The sequence below is a fragment of the Mus musculus genome, chromosome 15, assembly GCF_000001635.26.
Source record: "Mus musculus strain C57BL/6J chromosome 15, GRCm38.p6 C57BL/6J".
Classification (NCBI taxonomy): Eukaryota; Metazoa; Chordata; class Mammalia; order Rodentia; family Muridae; genus Mus; species Mus musculus.
Window position 1 is genome coordinate 35,199,457 of NC_000081.6, and position 15,210 is coordinate 35,214,666.

At 40.0% G+C, this 15,210-nt stretch overlaps 2 long non-coding RNA genes across 6 annotated transcripts in view; one reads left to right on the forward strand and one right to left on the reverse strand.

The window, feature by feature from the left end:
- The first annotated feature begins 1,414 nt into the window (after window positions 1-1,414).
- Window positions 1,415-15,210, forward strand: part of Gm33497 — a 69,433-nt gene continuing 55,637 nt past the window's right edge. The window contains exons 1-3 of one of the 5 annotated variants that reach the window (XR_875128.3): window positions 1,415-1,668; window positions 3,250-5,189; window positions 5,831-7,476. This is a non-coding gene — a long non-coding RNA (predicted gene, 33497). Of the gene's footprint in view, window positions 1,669-3,249; window positions 5,356-5,830; window positions 7,477-15,210 lie in introns of those variants that run through there. The other 4 variants (XR_875129.2, XR_875130.2, XR_875132.3 and 1 more) reach the window with 4 other exon arrangements.
- Window positions 6,242-15,210, reverse strand: part of Gm52178 — a 90,337-nt gene continuing 81,368 nt past the window's right edge. The window contains exons 2-3 of the long non-coding RNA XR_003951500.1: window positions 7,869-8,046; window positions 6,242-6,326 (exon numbers count right to left, since the gene is read on the reverse strand). This is a non-coding gene — a long non-coding RNA (predicted gene, 52178). The remainder of the gene's footprint in view (window positions 6,327-7,868; window positions 8,047-15,210) is intronic.

Sequence of the window (15,210 nt, forward strand, 5' to 3'; positions counted from 1 at the left end):
GCTGGCTTACAAGTTCTGAGGTTCAGTTCATTGTCATCATGGTGGGAAGCATGGCAGTGTGAAGGCAGGCAGGTAAGGTGCTACTGAGCCATCATGCTAGCTCCTTTATTCTTTTAAAAGGGGATTTTTTTCTTTAGTTATTTATCTTCAGATGTCATTTAGTAATGATTAGGTGTTATTAAGTAATTTTTTTCTATTATACTTAGGAAATATTCATACCTTCCCTGATATTGAAACACAATTGAATTACTGGGACCAATATTTCTTGGTTGATGGGGATTATTATTTAGTGTGTATTTGGAGTTGATCTAACATCCCATTTGGGTTTTCAGATCTGTCAGTTGATATATTCCAAAGCTGTGGGAGCTAGAAAAGATGGTTTTGCATATTTACAAAATATCTATTGATTTGCATATACTACACGTTTGTGGAAAGACAGCTCTGCTTTTCTTTGATCTGTAGCAAAAATACATTTGTATATGGCAAGCATATGATATGCTTATTTTAAATGGAAGTTACATAAAGCTCCAAGTCCAAAGCAACTTGTAACAAAGCAACTTTGTGTTACAAGTCAACACAAAGTTTTAAAATATTTATGCTTTCTCTAATTTCTCTATTTTATTTCTCTTGTCAATTCCACCTCTCCCAGATAAAGCAGTTTTCACATTATCTTGTATACATCGGTTTTGCTCCTCAAAATTCATGTTCCTAAACTCAGGCTTTGGTGTTACTTCAAACACCTAACTAAACCCTTCAGGGTCCTCAGTATGAAGAAGTCACTTTGTGTACATTGGCCAGATTTACTACATTAACATTTAAAATTCTTCAGTGTGTGCAGGTGTGTCTCTGTACATATACACTATTGTTACTTCTGTCCCAGCAGAGTTAAAAGCTGGCAGGATGTTGGTGTTATTTCTATGACCCTTCACTGGTCCTCATATTTTGTGTATTCATCTTTCCTCAGTAGCCTAGAGGCAATCTAGAATTGTATCTGATTGGATGTTATAAAGAGCTTACGGCCAGTAGCTGGGCAGAAAGTGAAGGGCTTAACTTTACCAGGAGTGGGAGGATGGGGGTAAGACAGAGATAGAGACAGAGACAGAGACACAGAGAGACACTGGGAGAAGAAATGAGATGGATGAGATTCACCAGTAGACACAGAGGTGAATGGATGGACCAGAGAGGAGCAAAGAGGTAGAGCTAGCCACTTTGTGCGATGTAGTGGCAAGATTAGTAGGGTTAATCTAGATATCTGGCTGGGAAACTGACCTAATTAAAGGCCTAATCTTTAAAGTATTAAAAAGCTTCTGTGTCACTATTTATATTCCTGATGGGTAATATTCATACCTTCCCTGATATTTGGCGCACCAGTGAGGGGCAGAAAACTAAGCAGAGAAAACAAGGAAACTGCAAGGAAGTGATAGTTTCCTAGCAACCATGAAACTGTTATGGCTGGCTGTGGGCTGGCAGACTGTGGCCCAGAACCTGGAAGAAGGTGGAGCCCACAGGAATAGCCCACTGGACTGTGAGCTGAGTGGATGGAGCCTGCCCGTCATCACCTCGAGCTACCCTGAGGAGCCCCTGCTGCTGTGAGGAAAGAGTGCCTTCCTAAAACCGGTGCAGTATGCTTGGGACTGGCAATCCCCAGAAGATAGAGTTTATAGAAATGTAGGTACAAAAATAAATATAAGACTTGAATACGATAAAAGGGAAATAAGTAAAGAGACAGTCATAGAAATAATCATTGAGCTGGAACATAATAAAGTGAAATCTCTGAAGGAAGGATAGAATCGGAGAAATTTTAAAGACAGAAAATATTTTCCATGTTAAAATATGGACGACACCATGGCAGAGGGAGTTTGGACCTTGTGTAATTTTGTTTGGACTGTCAGCCTGGAGATAGTTTTAACTTGTGTGGTAATGGTCACAGTTTTCTATGCCTTCCCCAAGACAGATCAGGTAAAGCAGACTTGGATAGGGAGAGAACTGAATGGAGTGCCAAGTTACAAAGGACAGGAATAGAGGGAGTAAAAAGGCCCCTACCAATAAATGAGGAAAGAAAAGAAAGGAAATGATGGCAGCTGGAACAGAGCTCTCTGGCTGCAAGAGAGATGCTTGTTGCCTCTTACTGCTACTGGTGCTCCCCGTAGAGCAGCCGCTCCATGACAGAGCAACTGCTCTGCTCCACCCACAGCAGCCGCACCTGAATTCCAAGAATGGTGGGCAGGGATCCGCTGCTGCAGCATGGGATAACACAGCTGGTCAGAGATTAGACTTTTCTTGTTTCTTTGCTTGATTTTTATTTGAATGTTTTGTGTTTCTCCCTAATAGAGGGAATAATTCAATAACTCAATATTAAATTTCCCTTTGTGGGAAATGCTTTTCTGTTTTTCCATGAATAGCAGGAATAATTCATTATCAATGGTCCCTTCAAAAGAGAAAATAATTTGGGTGAGCTTAACTTCTAGTACAAAACTAAACATAATTAAGGCATAAAGTAATAAATTTTCAGAGGCATTAGTCATTCATTATATGGATGGTATCTTACTGGCTGATTCAAATGAAGATACCTTAAAAATATATTTGATGAGTTTTAAAGAATTTTGCCTTCTTGTTGATTACAAATTGCTCCTGAAAAAAAAAAAAACAAAAAAACAAAAGCAAAAGGATATCCTATTAAGTACCTATGATATAAGATAGATTTACAAAGAATTCATTGTTGAATTGAATCAGCCTACCTACTGGAAAGATGTGGAGTCAAGTCTGTGCTGTGCTGGGAAAGAGGATCTGCTCTTGTTTCAACAGGAAACAAAAGCTGTAGATTTCTTCAAAGCTAACTAAGATTAGATTTGATAAGGGGAGACCTCTTGAAAATCTTGGCTGAAGACATTAAAGAAGAGATACAGAAGAACAATGAAACAGGTTACATGAATGCTTCCCTTACATGGGAAAAGCTCTGAGACTGGCTGAGACATGAACATCTCTGCAGTAGACAATGAATTCTGTTGGCTGTGTAGTTATCATGACTTTACCACATGCCATCCTTTCATATGGCATGGATGGAGATTTATATTACAGTTTGCCAATACAGTCCAAAGAGACTTATATGATTGACAGAAGCCTTTCATCTGCATGAGCACAAAGCAGAGAATCTCTGAGCAACTAAGTTGTGCACACCACACATTCCATACATGTGTTAATGCAAAACTGTATCTACAACATTACCTTTAAAAGTCTGTGTGTTTGCAGAGCCAAAAGACCAGACTGCAATGAAGACAAAGCAAGCCGCCCAGGTGATCCAGCCCCACAGACAACCTCAGCTGCTGTTTCCTCAAAGGTTGCATCCAGGACGACTTCAAAGTGACTTTCATCAAACTGCCCAGCCTCACAGACTACTTCATCCAGGACTTCAGTTAAGCCATGCACTTTCCTATCCCACAGAGACTGGACAACAAGGGAAACAGCCAGGTCTCCCAGTACTTGAACAGTATCCCAATTTTCATAGGGTCCCCAAAAGACTGCTTAGCTCCCAGAGAGCAGGAAGCAATTTAAAGAACAAGATGCTCTCATTCCTAAGAGGTGAGTTGGTTGGTTATTGGCCATTTTGGTAGGCTATGGGTGTTTTTCGTTGTTTATAGAGGTGGATTGCAAGTTGACAATGGTCTTGGTCAGGGATAAAACAAAGTAAATAGTCATTTTCTTCTAACACTAGAGGTAGAGGGAAAATGGAGAAAGAGAATGTAAGGCAAAAGGAGGATAAAGGAAGGAAAGGAAAAAAAGGGTGGACGATTGCATCTCCTTTCAGACTAGAAAGCAACAACTGTCCAAACTGTGGGCAAGCAGGGCACTTGGAAGTCAATTGCCTAACTGTGCTGAGACAAGGTAAGACAATCCTTCAAAATTCCTGACCCCATAGATAATTCTGTCAGGTTTTCTTGGCCTGGCAGTCAAAGCTGGATGCTTCCTCGATACAGAGGAACCTTGGGTGACTGTCCAGGTAGCTAGCAATCTCTGCTATTTTTTAGTTTTGGAAGCTGCTTGCTCTGCATTTCCTGTTTACCCAGGTAATATTTATCCTTCTTGGCTCTCTGATGGGGTTGAAGACGAGATATAGTCTCACAGCTTTCCTTATTAGCAGATGCTAACAAAAAAAAAAAAACTCACAAAAGAGGAGTAAAGTTTATATAGGATGAAAGTCATAAAGGCTCAAGGTGTGAAGAAAGTGTTTTAGGGTCTAAGAAGATGTTTTAAAGGTGGCAAACGCAAGCTATGAAGGTTGGAGGATGTGAAAGTTTAAGTCACAAGATATTTTAAGGTTATGAAGGTTGGAAGGTCTGCAAAGGTGTTTTAAGGGTGACAAATTCAGTTTCTAAAGGTTAGAGGAAATGAAAGCTTGCAGAGTAATAGAAAGTGATTTAGGTACAGAACTTTGGACTCACAAAGATAGGCTAGAGAATGGAGTAATTTCTCCAAGTCTGCCAAGTATCAGTGGACTGGACATTGTAATGTAATTCTTACCTGATATATTCTCATAGTTGTTTTATTGCTTATAGTTTATTAATGTTACAGAAAAAGCCATTTATTCGACTAAACAGGAGAGATATTGGAGTACATTGTCTGAAGTTGTGTCTCTATACATTCGATTGATATTCTGTACTAACAGAGAGCTAAATCCTGGCAGGATCCTGGTATTATTATTTCTCATCACTGGGCCTCATACTTTGTAAATATCTATCCTTCCTCACTAGCCTAGAGGCAATCCAGAATTGTATCTGATTATCTGTAATAAAGAGCTGACAACTAATAGCAGAGCAGGAAATAGAGGGTGCAACTTCTGAGAGAGAGAGAGAGAGAGAGAGAGAGAGAGAGAGAGAGAGAGAGAGAGAGAGAGAAAAGAAATGAGATATGATATGTGGGAGATATGGGGAATGAACAGACAGACCAGACCAGTCCAGACCAAAGAAATAGAGCTAGCCACATGGCAGGATATAGTCACAAGCTTAGTAGGTTAAGCTAGATATCTGGCTGAGAGAGGCCTATGCTTTAGAGTATTAAAAAGTCTCTGTGTCATTATTTATACCACAGGTGGATCTGAAAGTCCTGCTATGCTTCAGTGTGGGAAAGCAAGCTATGACTTTTTGCTTGACATGTCTGGCTATTGTAACCAAAGGCAGCAGAGTCCCATCTCAGTGAGTATAAACCTAAACAAGGATAGCCAAGACAGGAAAGAAACAGCTCAGGAAAATACAGTGTTACTTCCAAAACAATGCCCTTTTAGAATAAAGGAAGCATGGGGATATTATCTGGAGACGCACACATATATGTGTGTGTGTTTATATGTATATATTACATATTGTGTATATAATATATGTATATTAGATGTGTGTATATATAATATGTGTATATTACATATATGATTATATACACACGTGCACACACATATATGTCTATTACACACACAAATTTATATGTATATATTTTTATATATATGTATATGAAACACTTTGGAGAGAGTGTATTCCTGAGCATTCTCAGTTAAGGAGTAAATTTTTGAGCATGCTTCATTTAAGATCATTACTTAAAGAGAGACTGAATTTTGTAGAATGTTTAGCTCAAGGAATATGGAACATAAGTTTGACAGGTGACAATGGTGGTCAGCAATGACTCTGGGTATGGACAAGTTACATTGTACAAAGTTTTAGTTAAAAATAGTGCAAAGAACACTCTACAGGTGCATTAATATAGTATTCCCTGAAGAAGTTTGACTCATATAGTGGCTGACACCTGCAACTCTGTTTTGTATCTTCTCATTGTGGGACCCACCATGAAGAACTATGCTGTTCTCCTGGCAGATGGACCAACGAAACATTGGGTAGTACTGGACCCCTGCCACTTCCTCTGATACAAGTCACACGAGCATGTAATAGCCAGAAAGATGGACAGTATTAGTTATCAAGAAAGAAGAGTCACCTTTAGGATTGATTCTAAGCAGACACTTTCTCTCTTCCCTGGTACTGTAGTTATGATTAATGTCAGCTGTGTTGTAGGAGTCCTACAGTAAGGAGAGTTGAGTTGGGAGGATGCTTATGGAAAAACCTAGAGATTTCCAATTACCATAATTTGCAAGGCTGCTCTGATCCATGCTAGAAACAGGAGCTGGTATGCACATTTTACCAAAGATATCCAAGTTATTATGGTACTTCTCATCCTGAGCTCTTTATAGAAGCACTAGAAGATTGTTGGGGCGGGGGGCGTTCTTAACCAATTTTGTGCAGCCTCTTCCTGGTGCTGTCAATGGGTCCTCACGTCACTGTAGAAGAAAGGACCTAAAAGACAAGAGCAGGAGACAACAGCTGCCTCAGATACATGGCCAGGACTGATCTTTTAAAGGTGCTTTGTTTTTCATACTGCAAAGGCACACAGGTTTGCTACTTTAAACAAACTACTGCTGTAATTTCTATGGGAATATATTTTGAAAGCACTTAGGCACGAAGAAACTTAATTGTAGATGAAGCTGAATTTGTCAAAATGGATGTTCTGGCTCAAGCAGTAGGTGTTTAACTGGGCTGAATAGGGCCAATCTGGCTCTAGCACTGGCCCTTGTTAAGGGAAGCAGAGAAGCCAAAAGTCACTGGCATACATACAGGAAGAAAATTAAAGACTGCTTGCCATCAGAATGTGTAACTAGAAGTAGGTGTTCTGCTTGTACACTGGCAAATGACACCTCATGAAGACTGAGGTGAGGCCCCCTCCCTGTTGAGGGAGGTTTGAAGTCTTTAACAATAAAACACTAGGATTTACTAGTTTCTGAATATTGGAAATTGCTGGTAGAAATGCTGTGGCTGACTCCAGGAGTGGTGGCCCAATCATCTAATCCCAGCATTCAGGAAGCAGAGGCAGGTGGATCTCTGTGAGCTCAAGGCCAGACTAATGTTTGTAGTGAATTCTGGGTCCAAGACCAGTCTCATCTATTTTCACTGAAAAGAAAACTATTTCATGCATCTGTTAGCTACTGTTGTTACTTTGTTTGTTACTGGTTTTGCCTTTGGAAGTTCTCCTTTGGATTTCAGTAGCTGCTGTTGACAGAAAATCAACTAAGTTTATTATATTGGCCATGCACAAACACACGTGCACACGCGTGCACACACACACATTCACACACAAATGAATGAAAGGATGGATGTATGGATGGACAGATAAATGAGTAAATAAATAAATATAGTTAAAAAATTAAAGAAACCTGCCAGGCTTGCTGCTGTCACTGTAGGCCACACTGAGCTAGACATTGCACGAGGACTGCTGACACAGCCACTGTGGAATAGTGCCAGTGTTTCTGTTGCAGTGGTGCCAGGGTAGTCACACCATGTTGTTCAGAAACTTCTTGCAAATGTCACTCAGATGCATTTAGTGGAAGCTACATGGCAGTCAGAAATCCTCACTGCAGAACATATGGATAATTAAACTTCAATTTCCAGACTTTGGTGTAAACAGTCATGAGGCTGTGGGGTTAGGGTGGTACTGAATGAAGCAATGTTGTAATATTTGTCAGACTAACAAATTAATAAAGGGGATTTGTTAGCTCAAAAACCTGATTGGCCCTGAAGACTGTAGCAGCTGTAGACTCAGGAACTGCAGGTTAGAGCACACTGCCAGCATCACTCCTTCATCCTGTTCCTCGGTTCTGACTCTCCTTCCCCGACACTTCCTGAGTGCTTGGCAGACACTGATGTGCATGGGAGATGCCACAGTCACAGCAGAATCTCTGCTCTGCAGGCACTTACCTTCAGCTAGCTCTGTTCCCCCTATAGGTCCTCTAAAAATGGCCATACAAACCACTCCCGAGAACCACAAGCTCAGAGACTACTTACTACTTCAGATAACATGGGAGGGAATGGGCTTTCCTCCCCCAGCATCCATATAAATCCCATGCAATAAATGACTCTAATTGGTTTTATTATGTGATGCATCGAAGACCAATCAGTACTGAGTGGCATGTGCCATCTGTCCTCCAGATGTTGAAGAGGCTGCTCCCACAGAGGAGAGGTGCTGAAATGACAAAAGCAGAGTTGATGGCTATTACATTCCATTCCTAAACTACTCAGCTCTCTCTCTCTCTCTCTCTCTCTCTCTCTCTCTCTCTCTCTCTCTCTCTCACTTATTTTTTAAGTGTTTCTTCCTCCTAAAGTTGAAATGTCTCTTGAGTAAAAACACTTCCTTCTCTCAAGGAAAGCACATAGAACTCTCCTTCCACTCAACAGAACAGTAACACCATCGCCGTAAAGACAACATGAATGCAGTTTTATGCATCTTAAATTAATAACAATGGGCATGCTGCAATCACTCTTCAGCATGCCCTTCTGTAAAAACCAAACCCATGAAAGCCAGTTTCACCTTCACAGATACAACACGGGGGAGCTCAGCACCTCCCTCATCATCTTAAACAGATTCATAATCGCTCCTTCCTGCTCTTACAAAATGGCAACTGTTTCACATTATGAATCAGAATTAATGCCACCTCCTAGAGCCCCAGCTTTGCATGAGTTGGAGAACAACTTGAATGCCTGAAATGTGGGTCAGAAATCATGAGCCTCTGCTCAGTGCTTGCGTGCGTGCGTGCGTGCGTGCGTGCGTGCGTGCGTGTGTGTGAAGATGTGGGAGATTATGTGTGTCAGTGTCAGTGTGCTAAAGCCATGGCAGTGTGTATGTAAACACATGTAAACTGGATGAAAACAAGTATGTGTGAGAGTAAATGTGTAAAAGTACATGAATGTAAATTCATGTGTATGATTGCATGTTAATGTGCAAGAGTGTGAAAGTAAATGTGTGCAAGTATGTGTATGAGCTGTGTGTTAGTGTTGGCATGTGTGAGACTATATAAATGGATGTATTTTGTGAATATACATGTGAGCATGTTCCTATAGCTACAGTTACATATATGTGTATTTGAGAGTGTGTGCAAGTGGGAGTATGTGAGTATAGGAAGGTGGGAGTACGTGTGTGAGGCTGTACTGAAGTGTGAATGTGTGTGTGTGCGTGTGTGTGTGTGTGTGTGTGTGTATGTGTGTGTGTGTGTGTATGTGTGTGTGTGAGAAAGGATGTTAGTGTTTAGGTATATATGAGTATACTGGAGTGCATGGGAGCACGTGTGAGTGAGTGTGAATTCATGAGTTTGTGAGAATGTGTCTGAACATGTGTGACAGTGTGTTTCTTAGTGTACAAGTGTCAAAGTGATGGCATGAATGTGCGAGACTAAATGTTTGGGTGTATTGCTTGTGCAGGAATACATCTGTGTGATCTTGTGTGTGATAGGGTAAGAGTGTTCATTCATATGTTCATTCATATGACTATATTTCTTAGTGTAAGTGTGAAATTGTGAGCATGTGCGAAGATGTGAGCATTTATGCATCTGTGAGACTATGAATGAGCACGTGTAACAAGATCTATGTAAGCATGTGAGTGAGTGTGTCAGCCTGTGTGCTAGAGTTGTGGGAATACGAATGTGTGAATGTGTTTGAAAATGACTTTATGTGTGGGAGAGTTAGTGTGTAAATGTTCAGTTCCAATGAGTGTGTGAAATCCTATGTGTGAATGTGTTTGAGCTTAAATGCATGTGTATAAACGAGTATACATCCCATGTGAGAGTCTGTAAGTGTACACACATGTCTATGTAAGCATAGAAAGTTTGGGAGTGAATAAGTGTGTGTAAAGTATATGAATGAGTGTCTGAGTGTATGTGTGATAGTATGTTCAGCCTGTGTGAACACTCATGTTAATTTGTACCAAAAGCATGAGTGTGAATATGGAAGTGTGCTTGAGTGTGCATTGTGAGTTTGTGTAAGTATATGAATATGAATTTTGTGTGAAATTGTGATGGATGGTGTATATGTTGGTGTATGAGTATGTAAGTTTGTGTAAGCATGTGTCAGTGTCTTATGACAATGTATATATCTGAGATATGTTTTTTTGAGAGATTGGGTATGCCCACACATGTGTGTGAATATGAGTGAGTATGCATGAGTGTGTGTGTTGCAGGATAATTGATCTCACTGTGAACCCCAAGATTGTGTATTTACTGGAAAAAATCTGTTTTTAGTTGTGGTGTGTCTTCACATACTCCTTTAATCCAAGAGCTTTCTGCTTGAACAGTGTAAACAGGATTAAATTAAATCAACCATTGGTCAAGAGGCAGAGCAAGCAACCAGTTGCCAAGGAGTGGACACAGGATTATTAAGAAAAAACCATAGAGAGTAAGAGGGAGTCAGGAGGACAGATAGAGAGACTCACAGGAAGTAGAAGGGAGGGACTTTGAAGTGAGTTTGAAGGAGGCTTAATGAGAGAGGGGCATTCTGGGTGGGACAACTGCTAAGGAAGAAGGTCAGCTGAGTGCTTTCTCTGCCTCTCTGAGCTAGCAGGCTTTCATCCCAGCATCTGGCTCCTGAGACTTCATTGGTAAAGTTGAACAGTTGAGATTTTGTTAAAATAAAAAGTTTGCAAGATTGTGAGTCAGAGTGTGATCATATGAATGTGTGCTTGTGGGTGTGACTGTGACTGTGAGTGAACATCTGTGTTTATGAGTGTGAACATGTATGAGTGCTTGATTGTGAGTATATGTTTTCATGTGTGTGTCAGCATGTGTATAACTACGTCTTATATGTATTTCAGGTGAGTATTTATGAACAGGTGAGATTGTATCTAAGTGCATGTGTGTATCCAAGTGATTCAGTGAACATGTGTGAATGTGAATCTATGATTGAACATGTGAGGTGTGTGATAATGTGTGTGTGTGTATGTTAGTGTGAGAGTGCATGAATGTGCATGTGACTTTGTGTTAGTGTGCTGTGTTAGCACACTAGAGTATGTGTGAATATGAGTACATGAGCTACAAGTACGTGATAGTTTTTCCACGTTTGTGTGTATGAGTGTGCATTTAAGTGTATACATGTGAGTATGTGGGTGTTCATGTCACTATGTAAGTGTGTGTGTCAAGAGTGTATTCAAGTAAATGAATGCATGAGTCAATATTTGAGCATGTATAAATGTGAGTCTACATGTGGGTGTGTGAGAAGACATGTTTGAACATGTGTGAGAGTATGCATGTGTGTGTATGATTGTGAGTGTAAAAATGTGCAGGAGTGTGTATGAGTGAGAGTCAGCAAGAGCACGTGACTATGAACATGGGTAAATGTGTGTGGGTGTGAATATGTATATGTATGTACAGGTGTCAGTCGTATGCTCAGCCTCTTCTGACGGAGACAGGAGCTTAGCTGGCACCTCCTCAGGGATTTTTCTCTTTCCTTGTAAAACCTGTTCTTCATATAGCTAAAGTTCATCTTTAAGGCAATGGCTCAGATATCACATTCTCCAAGGGGCCATCCCAACTCTCATCAGCCTTGACCTCTGTGCCCCAGAGTCCAGAACAAGGAGCTTAAGTTCATGTGTTGAGTGGATCAACTTTGGATACCAAAGCCATTCTAAGTTTCAAGCAGTATGTAGCAGCCTCTCAGGTCCTGATCATTCTCCAGACCCCTTCTTGTGCCTTACGTGTTATTGCAGCTGGACTGTCCCAAAGCCTGCTCATGAGTTCTCTAGCTTAACTAACAGGTAGCTATAAAGAATATGAAATTTTAGCCGGGCGTGGTGGCGCATGCCTTTAATCTCAGCACTCGGGAGGCAGAGGCAGGCGGATTTCTGAGTTGAGGCCAGCCTGGTCTACAAAGTGAGCTCCAGGACAGCCAGGGCTATACAGAGAAACCCTGTCTCAAAAAGCAAAAAACAAAACAAAAAAAAAAGAATATGAAATTTTGTTTATTCAGAAAGTATCCTCTCAAGACCCACGAAAAGACTCCATTTGTGGAATAAAAGGAGAAGAGGAAGAGAAAGAGAAGGGGAGAGAAAAAGTGAGTAAGGAAGTAGGGAGGGAGGGCAAGAAGGCAAGCAAGCAAGAGACAAAAGAGAAAAAGGATGACTAGCATCTACTAATTTTGTAATCACAAGTTATCTTAGAACAATGCTAATTCATTTACTTTTCAGTTTCAATTAAAATCTTAGCCGAGTTAATGGCAGATTAGCTAATCGATCTATCTGAGTCCACATGCGTGTCTTAGCATGTTCTTTAAGGTCCTGGCTCACAAGCTGATTTTTATGGTTTTAGTTTCTGCCATCGTCCTCTACCCGTATTCCCACATCTCGAATGGTTTTTGTTTTTTTCCTTGAGATTTTAAACTAGTCAGAGGGTGGAAAAAAATCTCTGTAGGGGTGATCCTCACAGTTTATTTTTGTTGTTTCTCTCAAATCTCCTTACATGTTTATATTAGATACTGCTGTGAGTCTCATGTTATCCACAAAATCTTAAAAGGGATTATTAGCATAGCTGTGGCTTTTTCCTTTAAAATAAACCCCAGCTTAGCTGGAATTTGTATTTCTCAAGGGATGTCTTTTTCCAGATACACATAATACTAAATATTTTAATCGAGTAAGTGATCAAAAATATTTTCCATTTTACTTCTTCTATTTGTTTAATGGATTCATGTTGCTTGTTCTTTTTTAGGCAAGAATTAATTTGGAATAAAGGCTCAACTCTTATTTTCTAAAATATGAGAAAAATAATTTCTTGTTTCTGGGACATATGAAATATCAGTATAATTGTGCATTCTTGTCAATGATCATGTATGGTTCAAGAATAGGTTCTAAATTATATATATTAATGTTAAATTGAATTACTTGTTCTTAGTTGTCTCTGTCACCACTAAGGAGTTTAAGTTAGTCTTGAGCAGGTTGTGAGACTTCTGCCAGGGTTCCCATGCTATTTCAGCTTTCCCTCTTGGGGACCAATGAAGTCAGTCCCACCTGTCCACATCATTGAAGCCCTTAGCGCCAAGCACAGTGAGTAGGTCCTTGCTTCACCACAAGCTCAGAAAAAGCCTGAATTGACTCAGGGGTATGTCTAGAAATGGGCACTGCCCCTGATCTTGTTACTGTCTTTGGCCTTTCTGCCTAAGCCTTGGTCTACGTCTGCTTTTTCTCCTTCCCACATTCGCACCTCCCAGTTCCAACCCTCTCTGTGGCGTCTGATATCCAACTGACACTATGTCATGGTTGTTCTGACTTCTCTGCTAGTACATATCCTGGCTTCTGTTGCTTCACAGAAGGGGTTAATAGCCCCTTGTTCCTCTTTACTCCTGTACACTCTTGCATCCAGTCCCTTTCATTGGTGCTCTAAGGTTGGTGCTTACATGGCACATCTGTCAGTGATTAAAAACAATTGACTAAGAAAGCTTAGAGCAGTGTTCTCTGCCTTCCTAACACTGCGGCCTTTGATAGTTTCTCATGTTGCAGTGATCCCCTAACCATAAAATTATCTTTGCTGCTACCTCATAACTCTAATTTTGCTACTGTTATGAATCATAATGTAAATATATGTGTTTTCTCATGGTCCTGTAACTGCTGTGCAAAGGTAGTTCAACCCCTAAGAGGGTTGTGACCCACAGGTTGAGAACTTCTAGCTTTGAGACTCAGGAACCAAGAGAAGGCACAAACTACTAAAACTGACTCTAGAGGAAATAGAAGTGTTGTACAAAAGTATAACAAATTAAGAGACTGAATCATGGTGTTTTGTTTTGTTTTGTTTTGAGTGCCCAAAATGCAACCCAAGGCTAATACTTTACAATAGAATTTGCAAATTACTCAATGAAGAATTAATATTGATTATTTATATACACATATACATATATCCTCAAAAGAAGACAAAGAATACTTCCCAAATCACACTTCTGATTAAGTAGTAGGTAAGAAAAGGGAATAATATATTCATACTAAAAAAAAGAAAAAGAAACTTATTTTTGAACATGACATGATCTTGTACATAAAAAATCCTTTGAAATTTACCAGAAGTCTATTAGTAAAGAAATTAAGCAATGTTGCAGCAGGCAAGGACAATATGTGAAAGTTAAATTTACTCTATTTCAACATATACAATTATCAACCTGAAAGCAATTTTTATAATAGCATCGAAGAAAATAAGATGCATAAGAACCAATTTAATAAAAAAAATCTAAATATTCAACTCTATTGTGGGACTAAAATCCCTCTGTAAAGAACATTTTTAAAATGCGGAGTAAATGGGGAAACATCTGTGTTTTTAGCCAGACACTTAGCACAGGTGTGAAGTGGAAAACAGTACTTGGCTCCGGGGTGTAGTTAGAAGCTGGTGAATGAGTTGGGGCAACACAGGACAGACTCCATTTACAAAGAAAGGAAGATTGGAAGAGCATCAGAAATCACAAAGACTGCCATGGCACTTTGAGATACCCAGAAAGGCTACCCAACACCAGAGCACACAGTGCAAGATTCCAGCCCAATCTCCCCTGAGAGGAAGAGAATCAGAGGCCAACAAGAAAATCCATTCCATGTGGCCAACATATACATGGTAAAGTGTCCAACATCTTTAACCCATATGGAATCAAAACTACACTGAAATTTCATCCTTTTCCCCCCAGCACTACAATAAGAATGGCTATCCTCAGGACAGGGATGGAGCCATCCATGGCTTGTGGGAAAGTAAATTAGTACAGCCACTCTGGAAATTTGCATGGCAATTTCTTAACAAATAGAAGTAGAACTAGTCTATAATTTAGCTGTATCAATTCTGTGAAAATAACTGAACAGGATATGTAATGGCATCGCAGAGACATTTGCATAGTCATGTTTATGATTAACATCATTCCCCAAATAAGAAAAAAATAAAATAAAGAACCAACTAGATGTCCATAAAAAGATGAGTGGATAAACAGGAAAGGATGTAAACACCCAGTGGAGTTGTATTCAGTCATAAAGGATAAAAAATTATATCATTTGTAGGAAAGTGGATGGAACTAGAGATTATGTTTAAAAAGTTGAACCAAACTCAGAAAGATTAATTATAAGGAAGGTGCAAACCAAATCCATAATGAGATATCACTTCACACCTGCTAGGACAACTAGAACCAAAAATCAGATAACCATCTGTGGTGGTTTGTATATGTTTGGCTGAGGAAGTATCACTATTAGGAGACAAGGCCTTGTTGGAGTGGATGTGGCCTTGTTAGGGTAGGTGTGTAACTGTGGGCGTGGACTTTAATATCTTCTTCCTAGCTGCCTGGGAGTTAGTCTTCTCCTAGTGGCCTCAGATGAAGATGTAGAACTCTCAGCGCCTCCTGCACCATGCCTGCCTGG